Here is a 22,353-nt window from a genome sequence, read left to right on the forward strand (position 1 = left end):
CCTGGAAAAGGCTTAAGCCATCTGTTCTTTTAAACGATGGAAAGGATGTGACTGGATTAGCTAGAACCAGGATAATACAAGGAATGCTTTTTGAAGAGTGTGACCCTGGAGGAAATTTTGTTTTGTATGCTTATATAGAAAATCATAAAACTGTTGAATGCAGTGGTCAGAAATCTATAGTCAGAGACAGAAAGTAGGTTAGTGGTTGCCAAGGGCTTGAAGGTAGGGAGAGATGGAGAATGGGGTACACCTGCTAATGGGTACAGAGTTTTTGGGGGGAAGATGAAAAAATATTATAAAATTAGATAGTAGCCATCTTTGCACAATTCTGTGACTATAATAAAAACCACTGAATTGTATAATTTTAGAGGATGAATTTCATGGTATATGAATTGTGTCTAAATAAAGCTGTTATTTTTTTAAGAAGAAATCTATGATCTATAGCAAAAAAGGGGGGGGGTGTGTTCACATTTCACAAAATCTTATTCAGCATCTACTGTGCACCAGGCTTTGTCTGAGGCATGAAAAACATTCAGAAATGAAGCTAACAAGGAATCTGTAGCTCCAGATGACCCAGAGATGCAATGAAACTCCTGCTTGCCCAAGCCTAGGGCTCTCCTAGAATATTTTTCAGCCTAGAATATTTGTCAACACCTACTCAGCCAAAGTAGTTACCTTTGGACTTCACAGCAGTGAGATACAGCCTATCTTGGCAACCCAAAGCCCTTTTATCTCTGGGGAGTATTTCACTGATGAGCTGGCTTATCTTGCTTGTTAGTTAGTAATCACAGGAACAGAACAGGCTGCAATGAATCTTTTTCTTCCCTCATGCATGTGGGAGTCATCCAGGCCCTTCTCTGGGACTCCATAATACAGAGACTGGGTAGTGAGAACATCCCAAGACAGTCTCCTAAGTGGGTAGCACTCCTGTGAGTTGGCATTAGCTGGCAGTTGCAAGCTCCTTGATAGGCTTTTGTACCTCATTTCCATCCTGGCCTTGGGGAGTGAAGCCCACTGGAGTGGCAGTCATGACACGGAGACAAATGAGATCCCGTCTGCCACTTCTTCTCTGGGAGGCTGTGTCTGGCTATGCAGGACAGTTACGTTGTTTATGAGAAATTGTTCTCAGGCATGATTCCTGACCACACCCACATCTATGACCAAAACTTAAAACAACTTGGAAGCAATCCTCCTATCCTCCACAGGTTACATTTTCTAGTTTCTGCAAATGCCCAACATCTGGCTCTCAACCTTCCTCCCAAACCAAAGCAAGGCCACCCTGACTGATCCCCTTAAACAACCTAGTTGTCTAACATCTTCCTCTCTCCTGTGGAACAAAACCAATTGTAACAAGATGAGAATTTCCATATGCGCTAAATGAGCTCCTAGGCAGGAGAACAAAGGGATAGTGTTGGAAAGATGTTACCCAGTAAGGAGACAGACAGGAGTTCACATCCTGAGAGCTCGCTGGCTGTAAACTAAGCCCAGATTCCTCCTCTAAGATACGTGTTTATGTCCCTCAGGGACGAGAAAGCTGTACAGGCAGGCACAGCTCGAATGGAGTATTTGAAGAGCAGTGAGGAGGGGGCCAGTGGGAGGACAGGAGGACTGGGAGCATCCAGAAACCAATATGGAGGCTGTCTGGGGAGTTGGGTGGGAGTTCATGATGCCTTCTGTAAAGATTTGGTTTGGGTGGAAAATCTTGCTCAATAGGGGCCACAGAAACAAGACAGTTCATTTTTATTTTTGATGAAGTGAAACTTCAGCTTAAAAAAAAAATTCTGTTGCAACTGGAACCCATCTCACAGATAAACCCAGAAAAGCTCTGTTGGCTGCAGGCATCTACCCTCGGAAATTGTGTCTTGAAAATCATGTTAAGTGGCAGTTTGAAGGCCATGAACAAGTACTGTCCAGCAGTCTAACAGGAGGAAAAAGCAGGCGAGCAGAAGGGGAAGAGTTTAAAATAACATGGGGGCTCTTTAAATAGAGCCATAAAACTGGGTGGCAAACCTAGTCCAAGGGTTAAAAACAAGCTTTTCCTCCAAAGTTTCTATGGCAACTAGATAAAATCTACAGCAAAAGTGTAGTTAATGAAATATTTCTTTTAGACCAACATGTAGCAGTAAGTAATGAAGGCTACAATACAGGTTACATTTTTAGCTGCGCTTTTTTTTTTCCTGGTAAGAATTGGTCATGAGTTTGGTGAAACTCCATTCACTACAGGCTCAGATTTCCCTTTCTCATAGCATAGAATCTAGAAAGCTGGGGCAGAAACATTGGTGTGGTTCCAAATCACTTCAATGGAGTGAAACTTTCTCCCTCCCTCTGTCCCCACCCCCAGCAACAGTTTGGATTCTTTTGACACACACTTCCAGTGTTAATTTGGATATTTAGAATAAATGCTGATGACTAATTTTATCTGTACAAAAGAATAAACACAATCTGGTGAAGTTAGTTCAGAGCTATTTGTGTTGGATATGACTAAGAAATAGTGAGGATGCTTGGACTTGGGAGCCTGGAATATTTTAACTCAGTCAGTGATTAGCAGTGTGTTTTGGGCAAATAATTTAACTTTTCTGTGTCCCAGTTTCCCAAAAAAGGGTTTGAGGGTAGTACCCACCCCAAAATTGATTTAAGAATTAAAGAAATGGGGGACCAGTGTGCGATAGCTGCAGATAGACGCCTCCTTGGTAGTGTAGCAACCTATTTCTTGTATGGGTTGCCCTAAGAGACCTTGGAGACAGCCCTTTCCTGTGGGTGATCATGTCTGATTCATGGCCATCCCCGATCTAGGCTCCAGACAGTTATTCAAGATGCCTTTGGAAAGCCCCATGGTACTGTAGCCAGGGTCCAAGTCAGGGTCCAAGTCATCATGTCTATCCACACTAAGCTTCGAACAAGGAGCGTGTGACTGAGACACTGTGCAGGGCCAGGTTCAAGTTCCTGGTGGCCAGAAGATCCATATCTCCAAGAAGTGGGGCTCCACCAAGTTTATATTGCTGACGAATTCAAAGACATTGCTGACCTCATCCAAATGGTTGCAGGGTCAAACACATCTCCAGTCATGGCTCCTTGGATAAGTGGTGATCCCTGCACTCCTGAAGGCTTTGCCAGTTCTGCCCTCACCCGACTTGTGCCCACCAATAAACTACCTCCTAGCTGTCAAAAATTAAAAAAAAAAAAAAAAAAAATTAAAGGAGACTAAGTACATAAATATGTCTAGTACTGACTGGTATTCAATAAATGCTTATTGAATTTGATTAAATGTCTTTGGCTACTAATTACTTTAGGGTTCCAGCGAAGATCACTATAATTTCTCACGAAGAAGACTGAATCCCAAATTCTCTCTGTTAAGGTGGATGCTCAGAGGGCAATGACAAAATAAGAGATTAAGTTGTGGAACACGTAATTAGATAACAATAAAAGTAGTTAATACTTATTGACCACTTATTATGTGTCAGGCATTGTTCTAAACACTTTATATAAATTTGCTTACAATTCTTTTAAAGTCCTATGAGGTAGGTAATATTATTGCTGCTGAGATAAGGAAATTGAGGCATTGAGATGTTAAAACTCTGGACAAAGTCCTATGTTATTCAAATCACCCCCACCACCACCATCATCATCAATACTAATGATCCATGTATCTGACACGGTACTCAGCACTTTAGGTTTATAATTTCATTCTGTCCTCATAACATGATATCACCATTTTACAGTGATATTTTACAGAGTAAACTAAGGCATGTATGCTGAGTAACTAGTCCAAGATCACAAAGCTAGTAAATGGTGGAGTCACTATTTAACATAAGCAGCCATACCTTCTTTTTTTTTTTTTTTTTTTTTTTTTAAGAAAACACTTCAACTCTTTATTGTAAGACACTGAAAGCCAGTCTTTTGTGGCTTACCTACAAGAACACTCAAAAATGTAAGACAAATCAACACAAGAGTCTTTTTTTTTTTTTATGCGTTCATCACCACAATCTATTTCTGAACATTTTCCTTACATCAGAAAGAATCAGAATAAGAATAAAAAATAAAAGTAAAAAGAGAATACCCAAACCATCCCCCCATCCCACCCTATTTGTCATTTAGTTTTTACTCCCATTTTTCTACTGATTTTTTTTCAATTTTTTAACTTTGTTTATCAAAAAATTAAAAACAAACAGGCAAACAACAACCAAAAAAACCCCACAACATTTCAAACAAAGCAATGGATTAAGGAAAACAAATAACCTAAAATACCTACTTTGCTTCCAATATGTTCCTACCATACCCCAAGAAAATTAATAAACCATGTCCAAACAGAGGACTAAGAAAAACAAATAATCTAAAATAACTACATTGCTTCCAACATGTTCCTACCATACCCCAAGAAAATTAACAACCCCTAAGAAAACAAAGGAATAAGAGAAAAAAAAACCTAAAATAACTCTATTGCTTCCAATATGATCTTACTATATCCAAGAAAGTTTACAAACCATAATCATTCCTGAGCATTCCCATAACATTGAGATTACCCTCCATAGTTTATCTGTTCTTATTAGATTATCATTCCCCCTCCACTAATTGGTATCTCTAGGTCCCCGACATTCTACAGTATAAAACATTGTACATTTTTCACAGAATTCACATTAGTGGTAACATACAATATCTCTCTTTTTGTGCCTGGCTTATTTTGCTCAGCATTATGTCTTTTTTTTTTTTTTTTTTTTTTTAATCTTCATTTTATTGAGATATATTCATATACCAGGCAGTCATACAAAACAAATCGTACTTTCGATTGTTCACAGTACCATTACATAGTTGGACATTCATCACCCAAATCAATCCCTGACACCTTCATTAGCACACACACAAGAATAACAAGAATAATAATTAGAGTGAAAAGGAGCAATTGAAGTAAAAAAGAACACTGGGTACCTTTGTCTGTTTGTTTCCTTGCCCTATTTTTCTACTCATCCATCCATAAACTAGACAAAGTGGAGTGTGGTCCTTATGGCTTTCCCAATCCCCTTGTCACCCCTCATAAGCTACATTTTTATACAACTGTCTTCGAGATTCATGGGTTCTGGGTTGTAGTTTGATAGTTTCAGGTATCCACCACCAGCTACCCCAATTCTTTAGAACCTAAAAAGGGTTGTCTAAAGTGTGCATAAGGGTGCCCACCAGAGTGATCTCTCGGCTCCTTTTGGGTTCTCTCTGCCACTGAAGCTTATTTCATTTCCTTTCACATCCCCCTTTTGGTCAAGAAGATGTTCTCCGTCCCACGATGCCAGGTCTACATTCCTCCCTGGGAGTCATATTCCACGTTGCCAGGGAGATTCACTCCCCTGGGTGTCTGATCCCACGTAGGGGGGAGGGCAGTGATTTCACCTTTCAAGTTGGCTTAGCTAGAGAGACAGGGCCACATCTGACCAACAAAGAGGCATTCGGGAGGAGGCTCTTAGGCACAACCATAGGGAGGCCTAGCCTCTCCTTTGCAGCAACCGTCTTCCCAAGGGTAAAACCTGTGGTAGAGGGCTCAACCCATCAAACCACCAGTCCCCTATGTCTGTGGTCATGTTAGCAACCATGGAGGTGGGGTAGGCGAATACCCCTGCATTCTCCACAGGCTCCTCAAGGGGGCACTACATCTTTTTTTTTTTTCCTTGTTTTTTTTTTTAACTTTCCCTTCTTTTTTAAATCAACTGTATGAAAAAAAAGTTAAAAAGAAAACAAACATACAATAAAAGAACATTTCAAAGAGACCATAACAAGGGAGTAAGAAAAAGACAACTAACCTAAGATAACTGCTTAACTTCCAACATGTTCCTACTTTACCCCAAGAAAGTTACCTAATATAGCAACATTTCTGTGAACTTGCTCCTACTATATCCATCAGAAATTAACAGACCATAGTCATTCCTGGGCATCACCAGAACGTTAAATAGCTTATCTGTTCTTCTTGGATTATTGTTCCCCCTTCCTTAATTGCTCTCTATTGCTAGTTCCCCTACATTCTACATTATAAGCCATTTGTTTTACATTTTTCAAAGTTCACATTAGTGGTAGCATATAATATTTCTCTTTTTGTGCCTGGCTTATTTCGCTTAGCATTATGTCTTCAAGGTTCATCCATGTTGTCATATGTTTAACGAGATCGTTCCTTCTTACTGCCGCGTAGTATTCCATCGTGTGTATATACCACATTTTATTTATCCACTCATCTGTTGAAGGACATTTGGGTTGTTTCCATCTTTTGGCAATTGTGAATAATGCTGCTATGAACATTGGCGTGCAGATATCTGTTCGTGTCACTGCTTTCCGATCTTCCGGGTATATACCGAGAAGTGCAATCGCTGGATCGAATGGTAACTCTATATCTAGTTTTCTAAGGAACTGCCAGACTGACTTCCAGAGTGGCTGAACCATTATACAGTCCCACCAACAGTGAATAAGAGTTCCAATTTCTCCACATCCCCTCCAGCATTTGTAGTTTCCTGTTTGTTTAATGGCAGCCATTCTAATCGGTGTTAGATGGTATCTCATTGTGGTCTTAATTTGCATCTCTCTAATAGCTAGTGAAGCTGAACATTTTTTCATGTGTTTCTTGGCCATTTGTATTTCCTCTTCAGAGAACTGTCTTTTCATATCTTTTGTCCATTTTATAATTGGGCCGACTGTACTATTGTCATTGAGTTGTAGGATTTCTTTATATATGCAAGATATCAGTCTTTTGTCAGATACATGGTTTCCAAAAATTTTTTCCCATTGAGTTGGCTGCCTCTTTACCTTTTTGAGAAATTCCTTTGAGGTGCAGAAACTTCTAAGCTTGAGGAGTTCCCATTTATCTATTTTCTCTTTTGTTGCTTGTGCTTTTGGTGTAAAGTCTAGGAAGTGGCCGCCTAATACAAGGTCTTGAAGATGTTTTCCTACATTATCTTCTAGGAGTTTTATGGTACTTTCTTTTATATTGAGATCTTTGGTCCATTTTGAGTTAATTTTTGTGTAGGGGGTGAGGTAGGGGTCCTCTTTCATTCTTTTGGATATGGATATCCAACTCTCCCAGCCCCATTTGTTGAAAAGACCATTATGACTCAGTTCAGTGACTTTGGGGGCCTTATCAAAGATCAGTCGGCCATAGATCTGAGGGTCTATCTCCAAATTCTCAATTCGATTCCATTGATCTATATGTCTATCTTTGTGCCAGTACCATGCTGTTTTGGCAACTGTGGCTTTATAATAAGCTTCAAAGTCAGGGAGTGTAAGTCCTCTCACTTCGTTTTTCTTTTTTAGAGTGTCTTTAGCAATTCGAGGAATCTTCCCTTTCCAAATAAATTTGATAACTAGCTTTTCCAAGTCTGCAAAGTAGGTTGTTGGAATTTTGATTGGGATTGCATTGAATCTGTAGATGAGTTTGGGTAGAATTGACATCTTAATGACATTTAGTCTTCCTATCCATGAACATGGAATATTTTTCCATCTTTTAAGGTCACCTTCTATTTCTTTTAGTAGAGTTATGTAGTTTTCTTTGTATAGGTCTTTTACATCTTTGGTTAAATTTATTCCTAGGTACTTGATTTTTTTAGTTGCTATTGAAAATGGTATCTTTTTCTTGAGTGTCTCTTCAGTTTGTTCATTTCTAGCATATAGAAACATTACTGACTTATGTGCATTAACCTTGTATCCCGCTACTTTGCTAAATTTGTTTATTAGCTCTAGTAGTTGTATCGTCGATTTCTCAGGGTTTTCTAGATATAAGATCATATCATCTGCAAACAATGACAGTTTTACTTCTTCTTTTCCAATTTGGATGCCTTTTATTTCTTTGTCTTGCCGGATTGCCCTGGCTAGCACTTCCAGCACAATGTTGAATAACAGTGGTGATAGCGGGCATCCTTGTCTTGTTCCTGATCTTAGAGGGAAGGCTTTCAGTCTCTCACCATTGAGTACTATGCTGGCTGTGGGTTTTTCATATATGCTCTTTATCATGTTGAGGAAGTTTCCTTCAATTCCTACCTTTTGAAGTGTTTTTATCAAAAAGGGATGTTGGATTTTGTCAAATGCTTTTTCAGCATCTATTGAGATGATCAATTGATTTTTCCCTTTTGACTTGTTAATGTGTTGTAATACATTGATTGATTTTCTTATGTTGAACCATCCTTGCATGCCCGGAATGAACCCCACTTGGTCATGGTGTATGATTTTTTTAATGTGTCTTTGGATTCGATTTGCAAGTATTTTGTTGAGGATTTTTGCATCTATATTCATTAGGGAGATTGGCCGGTAGTTTTCCTTTTTTGTAACATCTTTGCCTGGTTTTGGTATTAGATTGATGTTAGCTTCATAAAATAAGTTAGGTAGTGTTCCATTTTCTTCAATGTTTTGAAAGAGTTTGAGTAAGATTGGTGTCAGTTCTTTCTGGAAAGTTTGGTAGAATTCCCCTGTGAAGCCATCTGGCCCTGGGCATTTATTTGTGGGAAGATTTTTGATGACTGATTGGATCTCTTTGCTTGTGATGGGTTGGTTGAGGTCTTCTATTTCTTCTCTGGTCAGTCTAGGTTGTTCATATGTTTCCAGGAAATTGTCCATTTCCTCTACATTATCCAGTTTGTTGCCATACAGTTGTTCATAGTATCCTCTTATAATTTTTTTAATTTCTTCAGGATCTGCAGTTATGTCACCTTTTTCATTCATTATTTTGTTGATATGGGTCTTCTCTCTTTTTGATTTTGTCAGTCTAGCTAGGGGCTTGTCAATCTTGTTGATCTTCTCAAAGAACCAACTTTTGGTGATATTTATCCTCTCTATTGTTGTTTTGTTCTCTATGTCATTTATTTCTGCTTTAATCCTTCTTATTTCTTTTCTTGTATTTGGTTTAGGATTGGTTTGCTGTTCATTTTCTAGCTTCTTTAGTTGATCCATTAGTTCTTTGATTTTGGCTCTTTCTTCCTTTTTAATATATGCGTTTAGTGCTATAAATTTCCCCCTTAGCACTGCTTTTGCTGCATCCCATAGGTTTTGGTATGTTGTGTTCTCATTTTCATTCATCTCTATATATTTAGCAATTTCTCTTGCTATTTCTTCTTTAACCCACTGATTGTTTAGGAGTGTGTTGTTTAACCTCCAGGTATTTGTGAATTTTCTAAGTCTCTGATGGTTATTGACTTCTAATTGTATTCCATTGTGGTCAGAGAATGTGCTTTGAATAATTTCAATCTTTTTAAATTTATTGAGGCTTGTTTTATGTCCCAGCATATGATCTATTCTGGAGAAAGTTCCATGAGCACTAGAAAAGTATGTGTATCCTGGTGATTTGGGATGTAATGTCCTGTATATGTCTGTTAAATCTAATTCATTTATCAGATTGTTTAGGTTTTCAATTTCCTTATTGGTCTTCTGTCTGGTTGATCTATCTGTAGGAGAGAGTGATGTGTTGAAGTCTCCCACAATTATTGTGGAAACATCAACTGCTTCCTTTAGTTTTGCCAGTGTTTCTCTCATGTATTTTGTGGCACCTTGGTTGGGTGCATAGATATTTACGATTGTTATTTCTTCTTGCTGAATTGCCCCTTTTATTAGTACGTAGTGGCCTTCTTTGTCTCTCAAAACATCCCTGCATTTGAAGTCTATTTTATCTGAGATTAATATTGCTACACCTGCTTTCTTTTGGCTGTAGCTTGCATGAAATATTTTTTTCCATCTTTTCACTTTCAGTTTCTTTGTGTCCCTGTGTCTAAGATGAGTCTCTTGTATGCAACATATTGATGGTTCATTTTTTTTGATCCATTCTGCGAATCTGTATCTTTTAATTGGGGAGTTTAATCCATTTACATTCAACGTTATAACCGTGAAGGCATTTCTTGAATCAGCCATTTTATCCTTTGGTTTATGTTTGTCATATTTTTCCCCTCTCTCTATTAATATCCTTTATTGTACCCATACTGAATCTCTTTAGTACTGAACCTTTCTCCAAGTCTCTCTGTCCTTTCTTTGTTTCTCTGTCTGTAGGGCTCTCTTGAGTATCTCCAGTAGGGCAGGTCTCTTGTTAGCAAATTCTCTCAGCATTTGTTTGTCTGTGAAAAATTTAAGCTCGCCATCAAATTTGAAGGAGAGCTTTGCTGGATAAAGTATTCTTGGCTGGAAATTTTTCTCACTCAGAATTTTAAATATATCGTGCCACTGCCTTCTCGCCTCCATGGTGGCTGCTGAGTAGTCACTACTTAGTCTTATGCTGTTTCCTTTGTATGTGGTGAATTGCTTTTCTCTTGCTGCTTTCAGAACTTGCTCCTTCTCTTCTGTGTTTGACAGTGTGATCAGTATATGTCTCGGAGTGGGTTTATTTGGATTTATTCTATTTGGAGTTCGCTGAGCATTTATGATTTGTGTATTTATGTTGTTTAGAAGATTTGGGAAGTTTTCCCCAACAATTTCTTTGAATACTCTTCCTAGACCTTTACCCTTTTCTTCCCCTTCTGGGACACCAATGAGTCTTATATTTGGACGTTTCATATTATCTATCATATCCCTGAGGTCCATTTCAATTTTTTCAATTTTTTTCCCCATTCTTTCTTTTATGCTTTCATTTTCCATTCTGTCATCTTCCAGGTCACTGATTCGTTGTTCAACTTCCTCTAGTCTTGTACTATGAGTGTCCAGAATCTTTTTAGTTTGGTCAACAGTTTCTTTAATTTCCATAAGATCATCCATTTTTTTATTTAGTCTTGCAATGTCTTCTTTATGCTCTTCTAGAGTCTTGTTGATTTCCTTCATATCCCGTACTATGGTCTCATTGTTCATCTTTAGTTCTTTGAGTAGCTGCTCTAGGTGCTGTGTCTCTTCTGGTCTTTTGATTTGGGTGCTTGGGCTTGGGTTATCCATATCGTCTGGTTTTTTCATATGCTTTATAATTTTCTGTTGTTTTTGGCCTCGTGGCATTTGCTTAACTTGATAGGGTTCTTTTAGGATTTGTAGACCAATTGAAGTCCTTATCTCTAATTTATCAGATCTACAGCTTCGTGGAGTACACTTTCTCTAACTAACCAGCAGGTGGCGTCCACGAGCCACCTGTTCTCCACAAGCCAGTTCTCCCCTGCTTAGCCTTTTTGGTGAGTGGGGGAGTGAGTCTTGTGGGGTCCAATTGGTGTACCAAGCTTGCGTGTGTAGTTGGTGTTGCCTTCCCTGTATATGGGGCGTATTTCTGGGCAGTCAGGGAGGGGGGGGTGGCTCTAACAATCAAATCTCCCTGGTGATCCTAGAGTTTTAAAGCTGCTGCTATAGTCTAATCCTTCAGTTCAGTCCTGCCACAGTTTGTCTCTGCCACTGACCCACAAGTCCTTGGTATTGGCGTATGGCTCCTGAGACTTGCAAGTGGGCCCCTCTTCCAGGCCGTGCACCCCGGGTCCTCTGTTGAGGGATGACTGTGCTATGTCACAGGTGAGTGCCGTCCCCCCAGGGCAGTTCTGGGCTGCTGGGCTGTGTAGGGAGGCTCCCAGTCTGCTGAAATGATGGCTGAATGGGGCTTTGTTAATTCACACTGCTCTACCTTCCCAACTCTGGGACAATCAGCTGAGGTTGCAGGGAAGGCTAATGTCCACGCCCAGTTTTGTGGTGTGTGCCTGTTATTTGAAGCACTTCCGTCACACTGGGTTGTCTGGGGCAGTTCTGGGCTATGGGGCTGGCGATGGGCAGGAGTGTTTCCTGTCCACCAGGATGATGGCTGTGAGCGGACACCCCCCTTTTCTTGGGAAGTTGTGGTGTTTAGTGAATTTTCTCAGCCACTGGATTATTGCATTTTGTCTCAGAGCTCTCCTAGTTCTGCTCTTGACTTGACCTGCCCAAATAGTAAGTCTTTGAAGCTTTCTGTATTGGGCTTCTTAGAGTAATTGTTTTAGAAAAAGAAAAAAGGATTAAAAAAAAAAAAAAAAAAAAAAAAAAAAAAAAAAAAAACGGGCCCTCCTGAGAGATCTAATGGGTTATTGAAATGCTAAGAGACAAAGCAACCAGGGCCATTAAGGAAAGGTCCACAGGGCAGAGAGATCAGCTTTTCTTCAGGATTTGCATATGCGCCTCAGGGCCCTTCCCCTTTCTATGTTCACCAGAACTCCAAAAATCCTCCGCTTTTGTTTTGGAGTTTTTCGTGTTGTTTTTTTTCTATGCCTGTCTCCTCTCTGCTGGGCTGGCTGCTCTCAGATTCTCTGGTGTCTGGTCTCAGTCTATCTATGGTTGGAGTTTGTATCAGTAGAATGAGTTTCCGATAAGGGCTGCCACTGCAGTTCTCCCTTCTCCTTCCCGGAGCTGACAGCCCCTCCTCCCCCGGGACTGAGCCTGGCAGGGAGGGGCGCGGGTCCCCTGGCCGCAAAAACTTACAGATTTCGCTGATCTCAGCAGTTCCACGTTTTCATGAGTGTTGTATGAAGTATGCCCAAAGTCAGATTGCTCTGTGGTGTCCAGTCCACGCAGTTCCTGGCTTTCTACCTACTTTCCTGGAGGAGTAACTAAAACATACAGCTCACCAGTCTGCCATCTTGCCCCGCCTCCCATACCTTCTTAAAAAGACAGTTTTTCTTTTCTTTTTTTCATACCTTTATGCTTTGTGTTTCTTTTTCTTGCTTTATTGCACTGCTTATGACCTCTATGTTCAGGATGACCAGAAGTGGTAAGTTAACATCCTTGCCTTGTTTCCATTCCTAGGGGAAAAGAAGCTAATATTTACCAAATAAGTATGATTTTTTTTGTCTGTAGGTTTTTGTAGACATTCTTTATCATGCTCAGGAAGTTCCTGTCTAGTCTTCTTTTTGCTGAGAATTTTTACCACAAATGGGTGTGGAAATTCTCAAATGCTTTTGCTGCTCCACTGAGATAATGATACATCTTTTCTCTTTTATTCTGTTTAAGTGATGAATTTCAGTGACTGATTTTCAAATACTGTACCAATTTTTATTTCTGGAATAAACCCTACTTGGTCATGATGTATTATCCTTTTTATATTGCTGAACTTGATTGGCTAACATTTTATCATGAGTTTTTCTATCTATATTCATGAGGGATGTTGGTCTATAATTTTCATTTCCTGTATGTTATTGTCAAGTATTGGCTTCAGGGTTATTCTGGCTCATAAAACAAGTTGAAAAGTGTATCAGCCAGGGTTTTACCAGAGGAACAGAACCAATAGGCTAATCTGAAATCTGAAATCTGTAGGGCAGGTTGTTGGGAAGGATAGGGTAGGAGCTGAAGCTGGAATCCACAGGTGGAATTTTTTCTTCCTCAGGAAACCTCGATTCTGCTCTTAATGCCTTTCAACTGATTGGATAAGGCCCACCCAGATTATTGAGATACTCTCCTTACTTAAAATCAACTGTTCATAGATGTTAATTACATCTATAAAATACTTTCACAGTAACTTCTAGATTCGTGTTTAGTTGAATAACTGGGTACTATAGCTTAGACAAGTCAACGCATAAACTTACCATCACAGTCTACCCCATGTCACCTTGGCACCCATATACCTAAACGTAAATCATATTTAATAAAAAAAAAATAGTTAAAAAAATCATACTTCAACCTAACATGATACAACTATGTTGTGTACAACCAAAACCACATTAACTCTTTCCCCAGAAAAGGAGGCAAAATCCTTGGGAGATGTTCATTCTTGTTATCCTGTAACTTAAATACTGTGATGTACATTTAACTATTATTAATACATCTTATGCTAAATGATAAGGGGATAAGAGAGGGAAGAAAACAAAAATATGTGTGTTATATGTGTGTGTGTGTGTATATGCATATTTATAACAAAATAAGGAAGGAAAAATACTTGTAACAATTTCAGTCCCTGTTTCTGAAACTGGTTATATAGTTGTAGGTGATATTTATAACTACCTATTTCCACTGCCCATTACATATTCCCTTTGCCCTCAACAAATACCTCAGCTGGTTGTGGCTCTGCCTGGTGGATTGACCCAAGCCTTCATTCCTAAAAGATCAGGGCCATTAAGAATCCTGAGTAGGATTGCTGTAGTTTTCCATTGCCTTTAATCACAGGGCATGGTAATACTAAGAGATGCCCTAAGGAATCTCCTATATTTCAGTTTTACTTTTCCTTACCTCCATTGTGTAATAGCAGCCCAAGTTCCCTTGGTAATCAATGTCAATCACTCCAGCCAATCCAGTAACTCCCTTTTTTGCCTGTTGATTCAGAGGCTTGAGGACTCCAGAGGGGAGAGGGTAGGTGGCTGTCTTAACTTCCAGTTAAATGGAATCATTGTGTCTCCTGGCAGAAGCACTCCTCCCTTTGGAACTAAGACTCTAGTTAAACCAGCAGAGCCTAAAGTTGCAAGGACGGGAAGCAAAAATTTTGCTAGTGAAACACTAGGAGAGATAGTGAATTGTGCTGCTCCCATGTCCACTCCTTGATTCCTTGACTCAAGCATCCTAGCTTTGGTGGAAACAGTACCATATATTGGATGCTGATTTATAACATATACAGCCTCCTGGAGGACATTGCTGAGTCTTCAAAAGGCTATTCCACATTCTGTCAATCCAGTTGCTTTAGGATATTAGAAAACATGGAAAGACTAATGAATTCCATGAGGATGGACCAATTACTGTACTTCATTTGCTGTGAAGTGTTTCTTGATCAGAAACAACTGCTGTGTGGAATACCATCATGGTAGTTTTGACAGAACCATTGTGTGCAGGGAAAGTAAATCCATATCTGGAAGCCAGTAAGAACAAAGTACTGTCCCTTCCATGATGGGAAGTTGTCCAGTGTAATCAATCTGCCACCAGGTAGCTGGCTGATCACCTCAGGGGATGGTGGTATATCAGGGACTCAGTGTTGGTCTCTGCTCCTGGCATATTGGGCACTTATGAGTTCAGTAGCCAAGCTGACTTTGGTGAGTAGAAGCCCATGTTTCTGAGCCATGCACAACCACCATGACCACTTTGTTCATGAGCCCATTGGGCAATGACAGGAGTGGCTGGGGAAAGAAGCTGACTGGTATCAATAGAATGGGTCATCCTATATACTTGGTTATTAAAATCTTCCTCTGTTGATGTCATCCTCTGGTGAACATTTACGTGGGATACAAATATCTTCGTGTTTTTTACCCATTTAATAGAGGGGTCTATCCACATATCTATTCCCCAGATTACTGTGTCGCCAATTTTCCAATCACAATCCTTCCATGTCACTGATCATCCAGCCAAACAGCTCATAAACTGATATGGACTCATACCTCTGGTCATTTCTCCCAACAAGAGAAATGACCAACCATGCTCACTGCTCAAAGTTCTTCCCATTGGGAGGATTTCCCTTCACAACTGTCCTTCAGGGGCATCCCAGAAAGGAGCTGTAGTGCTATAACTGTCCACTTTTGAGTGGTGCCTGCATACTGTGCAGAGCTGTCTGTAAACCAGACGTGAGTTTTCTCTTCTTCAGTCAAGTGGTCATAGGGAACTTCCCATGAAGCCATAGATATGGGCTGGGAGAGAGAAGGTAATTTAGCAGGAGAAGGTAATTATATGAGGGCCTCTTCCTCATATAACTTACTTGTGCATTCAGAGTCTTCTCAAGACTGATGTCATATACACAATATCAATTTGATAAGGAAGTGCTGCTGTGCACACCCAACTTTATAGCCTGATGTGTCAGACAACACCAAGTTCATGATGGGCAGTTCATATGGCATTGTAACTTGGTGGCCCATGGTTAAGCCTTCAGTCTCTACTAAGGCCCAGTAGCAAGCCAAAAACTGTTTATGCAAGGATGAGTAGTTATCTACACAGGGCTTTGCTCTAAAATCGTAAGGATCTGTACTGTGATTCATCTATAGGGCCTTATCAGGGCCTCCAAACAGCGTCTCTGTCACTGATACTTCAAGAACCATCATATATGCTGAATCATATAGCCCAAGGAAGCCTGGACCTGTTGCAGAACTTTCTCTTTTTCTGGGGTTCAAAAGTAGTAGCTTTTCAGGTACCTTGGTAAATGGGCTGCAGTGGCACAGCCAATGAAGAATATGTTGCCTTTAAAATCCAAAGAAGCCTCTTAGGAGGGGCCAGATCAAACAACTTATCCTTCACCTTAGAAGGGATACCTGTACTCCTAGAAATTTCACTGAGGTGGAAGGCCACTGAATTTTTTTCAGATTTATTTCCCACCCTCTGTCATACAGATGTCTTAATATTTTGTGTATAGTAGTTGCTATTTCTTGCTCATTAGGTAAATTAGCATAATATTGTCAATGCAATGGACCAGTGTGATGTCTTGTGGAAGGGAAAGATGAACAAGGTGTCTACAGACTAAATTATGACATAGAGCTGGAGAATTGATGTACCTCTGAGGTAGGATAGTGAAAGTGTATTGCCAGCCTTACCAGCTGAAAGCAAACTTCTGGTGACCTTAACTAACAAGTATTGAGAAAAAAGTATTTGCCAGATCAACAGCTGCATGTCAGTTACCAGGTGTGCTGGTTTGGATGTATTATGTCCCCCCAAACACCATTATCTGTGATGCAGTCTTTTGTGGGCAGGGAATGTATTGGTGTTGATTGGATTGCAGACTTTTGATTGGATGTTTCCATGGAGATGTGATCACTGAACTGTGGGCCAGATCTTTCATTGGATAATTTCCATGTAGGTATGGCCCCACCCATTCAGCATGGGCCTTGATTAGTTTACTGGAGCACCATATAAGCTCAGACAGAAGCAGTGAGCTTTGCTACAACCAAGAGGGACACTTCAAAGAATGCACAGGAGCTGAGAAGAGGAGCTACAGATGAGAGACAGCTTGAAGACAGCCTTTGAAAGCAGACTTTTGCTCCGGAGAAGCTAAGAGAATAAAAATGCCCCAAGAGCAACTAAGAGTGACATTTTTGAGGACCTGCAGCCTAGAGAGGAACGTCCTGGGAGAAAGCCATTTTGAAACCAGAACTCTGGAGCAGACGTCAGCCACATGCCTTCCCAGCTAACAGAGGTTTTCCGGACACCATTGGCCATCCTCCAGTGAAGGTACCCAAATGCTGATGACTTACCTTGGACACTTTATGGCCTTAAGACTGTAACTTTGTAACCAAATAAATCCCCTTTATAAAAACCAATCCATTTCTGGTATTTTGCTTCACAGCAACATTAGCAAACTAGAACACCAGGGGATATATTAATTTGCTTAAACAACAAACCACATCTGGAACAGCAGCTGCAATAATTCTTCAAGATCCATCTGACTTCTGCACAGGCCAAATAGTTAAGTTGAATGAGTATGTGGTGGGAATCACCACTCCGGCTTCTTCCAAGTCCTTGATGCTGGTAATAGTTCTTCCTTGAAAGTTTAAGAGACATCACCGAGGAAATTATCTGGGCCTCTTGAAGTTTCTTTTGTGGGATAGTTTTAAATATGAATTCAATTTATTTAATGGACATAGGGTCAGATTTTCTCTTTCTTTTGATCTGTTTGGCAGTTGGAATTATTCAAAGAATTTGTCCAGCACATATAAATTGTTGACTTTATTAGCAATCATAATATTGCTTTTTTATTCTTTTAATGTCTGTAGAATTGATAGTGACTCCCTCTCTTTCATTCTTGAGATGGGTAATTGTTATTTTCTCTCTTTTTTCTTGATCAGTCATGCAAAGGATGTTATCAATTGTATTGATTTTTTTCTAAGAACAAATTTAGCTTTACTGTTTTTCTTGATTGTTTCTATTTCATTGATTTCTGCTATCTTTCATATTTCATTGTTTTAACTTACTTTGAGTTTACAGTTTGCTCTTTTTTTCTTACTTTTATAAGGCAGAGACCTGTGAATTTAAATCATTCTTCTTTTTTAGTATAAGCATTTAAGATTAAATTTCATTCTAAGCACTGCATTAGAGGCATCACAATAATTTTGATATCTTATAATGTCATTATCATTCAGTAGGAAATATTTTGTGATTTCCCTTGTGTTTTATTCTTTTACTTTAGGTTACTTACAGTTTTATTGTTTCATTACAAATATTTGGGAAGTTTACAGATATCTTTATTTTATAGGTTTCTAATTTAATTCCATTGTAGTCACAGAGCATGCTCTATAAGATTTCAATCTTTTGAATTTATTGAGACTTATTTTATGGCCAGCATATGGTATATCTTCGTGAACATTTCATGTGCTCTTGAGAAGAATGTGTATTCTCAGTTGTGGGGTATAGTGTTTTCTAAATGAAATTAGGTCATGTTGTTTGATAGTTTTGCTCAAATCCTCCTTATCCATTCTTATTTTTGTCTAGCTGTTTTATCAATTACTGAGAAAAAGGTGTTAAAATCTCCAACTATGATTGTCTATTTCTCCCTTTAATTCTGCTAGTTGTTTCATCATGTATTTTTTTTAATTTGCAGCAGTGTACTTAATTGAGGAAATTTTTTTCTTGATAGTTTTTTTTGTTGAGATTGTTCACATACCATACAATTGTCCAAAGATCCAAGCGTACAATCAGTTGCCAACAGTACCATCACACAAGTTGTGCATCCATCATCACGATTTTTATTCAATTTCTATACATTCCTTAGTTCAGAAAATAATTAGAGACAAAAGAAGGAAACTCAAATCTTCCCATACCCCTAACCACCCCCTCCTTTATTGATTCATAGTATTGAGTACATTTGTTACTGTTGATGAAAGAATGTTAAAATACTACTAACTGTAGTATATAGTTTGCAATAGGTATATTTTTTCCTATATGCCTCTCTATTATTAACTTCTGGTTATAGTGTCATACATTTATTCTAGTTCATGAGAGAGATTTCTAATATTTGTACAGTTAATCATGGACATTGTCCACCACAAGATTCTGTTTTATACCTGCCCGTCTTTTAACCTCCAACGTTTCTTCTGGTGACATACATTACTCTGAGCTTACCCTTTCCACCACATTCACACACCATTCAGCACTCTTACTTATTCTCACAATAACTAATATCACCTCTGTCCATTTCCAAATGTTTAAGTACTCCTTAGTTGAACGTTCTGCTCATAATAAGCAACTGCTCCCCATTCTTTAGTCTCATTCTATATCCTGGAAACTTATATTTCATGTCTATGAGTTTACATATTATAATTAGTTCATATCAGTGAGACCCTGAAATATTTGTCCTTATGTGTCTGTCTTATTTCACTCAATATAGTGTCCTCAAGTTTTCTTCATCAACCCATTTTTGTTAAGACAGTTTTGTTCACACACCATACATTCCGTCCTAAGTAAACAATCATTCGTTCCCGGTATAGTCACGTATTTATGTATTTGCCACCATTGCCACTATCTATATAAGGACATCTCCATTTCTTCCACAAAGAAGGAAGAAGAGTCAAAGAAGGTAAAGAGACAAAAGAGAAAGAAGGGGGGGGGGGACATAACAGCTAGGAAGCACTAAAAGGAAAGGTAACATTAAACTAAAGTAAAATAAAGAGTCAGACAACATCACCAATGCCTGGAGTCCCATAACCTTCCCCCATGTCCTCCCCCCATATGCATTTAGCTTTGGTATATTGCCTTTGTTATATTAAAGGAAGCATAATACAATGTTTCTGTTAATTATAGTCTCTAGTTTGTATTGATTGTATTTTCCCCCCAATCCCACCCTATTTTTAACACCTTGCAATGTTGACATTCATTTGTTCTACCTCATGTGAAAACATTTGTACCTTTTATCACAATCGTTGAGCACCCTAGGTTTCACTAAGTTATACAGTCCCAGTCTCTATCTTTCCTCTTTCCTTCTGGTGTCCCACATGCTCCTAACTTTCCTCTTTAAACCATACTTTCAGTCACCTTTGTTCAGTGTACTTACATTGCTGTGCTACTATCTCCCAAAACTGTGTTCCAAACCTCTCACCTTTGTCTTTTTCTTTCTGTCTGTAGTGTTCCCTTTAGTGTTTCCTGTAGGGCAGGTATCTGGTTCACAAATTCTGTCATTGTCTGTTTGTCAGAGAATATTTTAAGCTCTCCCTCACATTTGAGGGACAGTTTTGCCAGATATAGGAGTCTTGGTTGGTGGTTTTTCTCTTTCAGTATCTTAAATATATCATACCACTTCCTTCTTGCCTCCATGGTTTCTACTGAGAAAGCCACACATAGTCTGATCAAGCTTCCTTTGTATGTGATGGATCACTTTTCTCTTGCTGCTTTCAGGATTCTCTCTTTATCTTTGACATTTGATAATCTGATTATTAAGTGTCTTGTCATAGGCCTATTCAGATCTATTCTGTTTGGGGTACACTGTACTTCTTGGATCTATAATTTTATGCCTTTTGTAAGAGATGGAGAATTTTCATTGATTATTTCCTCTATTATTGCTTCTGCCCCTTTTCCCTTTTCTTCTCCTTCTGAGACACCAATGACATGTACATTCCTGTAATTTGTGTAGTCATTCAGTTCCTGGAGACATTGCTCATATTTTTCCATTCTTTTCTCTATCTGTTCTTTTGTGTGTAGGCTTTCAGGTGTCTTGTTCTCCAGTTCTTGAGTGTTTTCTTCTGCCTCCTGAGATCTGCTGTTGTATGTCTCCATTGTGTCTTTCATCTCTTGTGTTGTGCCTTTCATTTCCTTAGATTCTGCCAGTTGTTTTTTCGAACTTTCAATTTCTACCTTATGTTCGCCCAGTGTTTTCATTATACGCTTCATCTCTTTTGCCATATCTTCCCTAAGCTTTTTGAATTGATTTAGCATTAGTTGTTTAAATTCCTGTATCTCAGTTGTAGTGTAAGTTTGTTCCTTTGACTGGGCCATAACTTTGTTTTTCTTAGTGTAGGTTATAGTTTTCTGTTGTCTTGGCATCTGGTTTCCTTGGTTACCCCAGTCAGGTTCTCCCAGACCAGAATGGGCTCAGGTCTATCTAAAAGGAGGCAATAGTATCCGTTTCCCCAGGGTGTCTTTGATTGATACACCCTGTGAGCCTCAAGTCACTGTGCTTTTCTTCCCAGCAAGTGGTGCCTGTCAGCCTGAAGCTCCAGACTGGTGTAAGGAGGTGTGGCCCATGGCTGTTTTCCCCCAGGCTCTGGGGTCTGGTTCTGAATGGAAGGGGGGTAGTAGAGCTTAGCCCCACCTTTTTCCTCTTAGGGAAGATACACCCCCTGGGGACAGGTCATTTACATTCAAATAGTCACTCTGCCTGTGCTATCTCCACCCTTTTGTGGGTCAGAGCACTGGGAACTGAAAATGTCTGAGGCTTTCTCCACTGAGCTGAAAGAGGACAGAAATCCCCCCTTCAGGGCCAAGTCTGCAACCACTCTCAGTTTCACCCATGGGCCTGAGACAGCACCTGGTCCTCTGGGCTCCCCCTGCCTCCCAGAGAGGTCCTCCAGCTCTCCAAGGTCAGTCATCACCAAAAGCCTCTGTCTGCTTGTTGGGGATTCATAGCTTGAATTAAGCAGTCCTTGCTTATTAAGTAAAACCCCAGTTGGAGCTCAGCTGAGCTATATTCGCTTTCTGGGAGAGTGCTGCTCTCTAGCACAGCAAGGCTTTGCATTTTGCCCTGTGGGGGGGGGGGCTCTCAAGCTTTGTAGTTTGCCATGGGGGTGGGGGCTCTTGACTCAGGTCCACAGGTTTTACTTACAGATTTTATGCTGTGATCTCAGGCATTGCTCCCAATTCAGGTTGGTGTATGATGAGTGGACAGTCATGTTTGTCCCCCTCCAGTTATTCCAGGTTATTTACTAGTTGTTCCTGGTTGTTGATTAGTTGTTCCAGGGGGACTAACTAGCTTCCACTCCTCTCTATGCCACCATCTCAGCTCTGCCCTCTCTTCATGTATTTTTGAAGCTCTGTAATTAAGTACACATTGAGAATTTTTATGACTTTCTGATTGAATTGACACTTTTATCATTAAGAAATGTCCTATTTTAAATCTGTGGTACTACTCCTAAAGTTGTTTAATATTAATAAACCACAGCAATTTTATTGTGCTTATTGTTTGAATAGTAATATTTTCCCTTTCATTTTCATTCTGCATCTTCATATTTAAAACAGATCTCTTGTAGACAGTGTTTCATTGGGTTGCACATTTTAATCTCTCCCTTTGAGAATTTATACCATTTACATCTAATGTCATTATGGGATTTAAATCTACCATCCCACTATTTTTTTCTAGTTGCCTTATCTGTTTTTTGTTCCCTTCTTCCTCCTGACTTTTTATGGGTTAATGGAATAGTTTTTGGTATTCCATTTTAATTTTTCTGTTGACTTGTAAGCTATACCTCTTTGTGTGTGTGTGTGTATTTATTTGATTTTGTTTGGCTTAGTGGTCATTATAGGGATTACAATATGAATCCTTAATTTATCACAGTCTCTTTGGAGTAACACTGTACCACTTGTAAGATGTGAGAACCTTAC

General features: G+C 39.4%; 1 protein-coding gene and 1 non-coding gene across 2 annotated transcripts in view; both read left to right on the plus strand.

The window, feature by feature from the left end:
- The window catches only part of NUBPL (nucleotide binding protein like), a 626,527-nt gene that overhangs the window by 559,984 nt on the left and 44,190 nt on the right, over window positions 1-22,353 (plus strand). The gene's annotated exons all lie outside the window — the stretch shown is intronic.
- Window positions 2,615-2,746, plus strand: LOC119533667. The gene has a single exon (XR_005216786.1). It is a non-coding gene; the product is annotated as a small nucleolar RNA SNORA70 (small nucleolar RNA).

The sequence above is a fragment of the Choloepus didactylus genome, chromosome 4 (genome assembly GCF_015220235.1).
Source record: "Choloepus didactylus isolate mChoDid1 chromosome 4, mChoDid1.pri, whole genome shotgun sequence".
Lineage (NCBI taxonomy): Eukaryota > Metazoa > Chordata > Mammalia > Pilosa > Megalonychidae > Choloepus > Choloepus didactylus.